This window comes from Limulus polyphemus, unplaced genomic scaffold (genome assembly GCF_000517525.1).
Source record: "Limulus polyphemus unplaced genomic scaffold, Limulus_polyphemus-2.1.2 Scaffold4117, whole genome shotgun sequence".
NCBI lineage: Eukaryota > Metazoa > Arthropoda > Merostomata > Xiphosura > Limulidae > Limulus > Limulus polyphemus.
The window spans coordinates 92306-94962 of NW_013669727.1; positions in this window are offsets into that span (position 1 = coordinate 92306).

Genomic DNA, 2657 nt, shown 5'->3' on the forward strand with positions numbered 1-2657 from the left:
TATATATATATATATATATATATATATCATTAAACATTTTTACATGTTAAGGTTGCTTATATCTACAGGATACATATACAACCATACTCATTTTATGGTTGTACACGATATCCTTCTCTCTTTTTATAAACACGACTCTTATATATTTATATAACGTAAGGTTTGATATGAACAATATTGAGTAGATATTTTAGTGAGACAGCAGAAATATATTCTAAATTATCAAAAACAACAAAGCATTGAACTGATAAGATACTGATTTATAAATGCTGTAATTATAAATACAATGTTTGACTTGAATATTGTTATTGGAAAAGTCATTAAACCAACAATACTTTCGGAAGATACCGCTAGAGTTATCGGGTTATTTGTTTTGTGATTTATGTATATTTTATCTCGTGCGATTGTTATATGATGAATATTGCCCACGTATGTTTAAGCCTAACATAAACCAGGAGTAAATATTCTTCCAAAAAAAAAAAAAAAACAGTTTTTTCCAGTATCCCCCAGTAAAGCCTCAAAAAATTCTTATCTAATATTTCATCGGGACTGTCTGGTTGACAGTATCGCCATAGCAGCATGTCTTCAGCGACAAAACCCGATGGTTAATTTAAAGTTTGTCTTTTGGTGGCTCAACATAAGAGGGCTTATATCACTAAAAAATCGGGTTTCGATACTCGCGTTGGACATTGCACAAATAAATCATTGTAGAGCTTTATGCTGACGAACAAACAAACAATAAATACTTCCTTTTTCCTTTGCTTTTCTTCCTTTTTTTCCATTTTCTTTCCATTCCCAATTTTTTCCGTATTTTATTCATTTTCTATTACTCAGAATTCATTCCTTTATTGGCCTTAACCTAAACAACCAATAAAAATACAGGATAACACATCATTATTGGATAAAACCACGTTCAGTCAGTATCTACAGACTTATTTATCCCAAATTACGTTATACAGTGCAAAAAGCTATACACTTAAAAAAAAATGTATTAAAAGTTTCTTTGCTCACAAATGGGTTCCTGAAAATAACAATAGCTTCGAAAATCAACGAAACTGCTAAGTTTCCGCACGAGCAGGTTCACTTTGAAACGCAACTTTGTTAGCGTTTTACAGAAGCTAGTCCCCCGATGGAACAGCTGTAAGTTTACGGACTTACAACGCTAAAATCCGGGGTTCGATTTCCCGCGGTGTGGACACAGAAGAGAGCCCAACGTAGTTTTGCTTTGGAACAACCAAACAACTACAGAAGCTAAAAATTAGTTTTTACTGGAGAAAAATACGTAATAGATATAGCAAAACTGCAGTCGTAAAGTGTATGATATCTAGTCCTAATCATAAGCGGACTTACAACGCTAGAATCTGGGTTTCGATACTCGTGGTGGGCAGTTTGCTTAATCAAAATACAACCTAAGAGAAAGCAAACATCGCTTGGGAACATAAATGGTTACATTAGTATTAAGCCTAACATAAAAAAAAAAGTTGATTTTGCGTGTAGTTTATTGGTAGTTTTTAATTCAAACTTACAAGATTCTTGCGGGTTTTTTGTCATAACAATTTAGCTTATTCCACTTTTGACTATAAGTAATATGGTACTGGGTGAAAATAATATATTTTTAAAACTGGCATTTGTTGAATTGGTGGTATTCTAAGTCCTGTCTATTGGAATCCAGATTTGTTTACTTCTCTGACAGTCAGTGGCAAATCAACAAATAAGTAATTTATTTCAGCTTCAAATAACTGTTTAGTTATATTGATATTGTACTCCTGCAAAAGTCACATTAAATATACAACTTGCATTCATTCATCAGCAGATGACATGCTGATCAATTCAGCCATTTTCTTTAACTGTGAGTAATTATTTATATATTTTTGGACAGCTATAAAGCACCTCTTCTTGATTCGGTACTAATGTTTTTTATTCAAGATATATTTTAATATAAAAAGCGAACTAACAACCAGATTACTTTTATAGTATAGTTTAGTTGTTTGTTGTGTATATAGCAAAACCACTAAAGAGGGAAAGCAAATGGCTCGCAGCACTCACCGCCAACTCTTGGACTACTCGTTTAACAACGAACAATAGGATTGACCGTCACATTATAATGCCTCACGGCTGAAACATGATGTACCTTTAAAAACACAGGGAAGACATAAGGGAGGGGGTGAGATCCACACCTAAGTCTTATCTCGCTCCCTGCCAGGCCTCAAGGGTGTATCTCAGTTTTGGTGAAAATTGGTTCGCCAGTTATAAGCAGACACCCACAGACTTTGGCTGTCAAATAATGGTATAGAATAATAGTTTTTTTCATGCTCGCGTATTACGTTTAATTTAAGCTGTTTTTTGATGTGTAAACTCAGGCCTAATTTAAAAAAAAATGAAAAATCTAATAGCAAAGATTAATATTTCTAATATTTGCCCATTAATGAAGAATGTGTTGAGCGACTTTGCCAATTTCAAGTCTAGAAATAAGAAGAGTAGTGTGTATACGTACGCGAGAAACTCTATTTAATTAATTATTTCGCGAGTTACCGATATTAGCCTCACGTACCACTAGTGGTACGCGTACTACAGGTTGAGTTTGTTTGTTTTGAATTTCGCGCAAAGCTACACGAGGGCTATCTGCGCTAGCCGTCCCTAAGTTAGCAGTGTAAGAC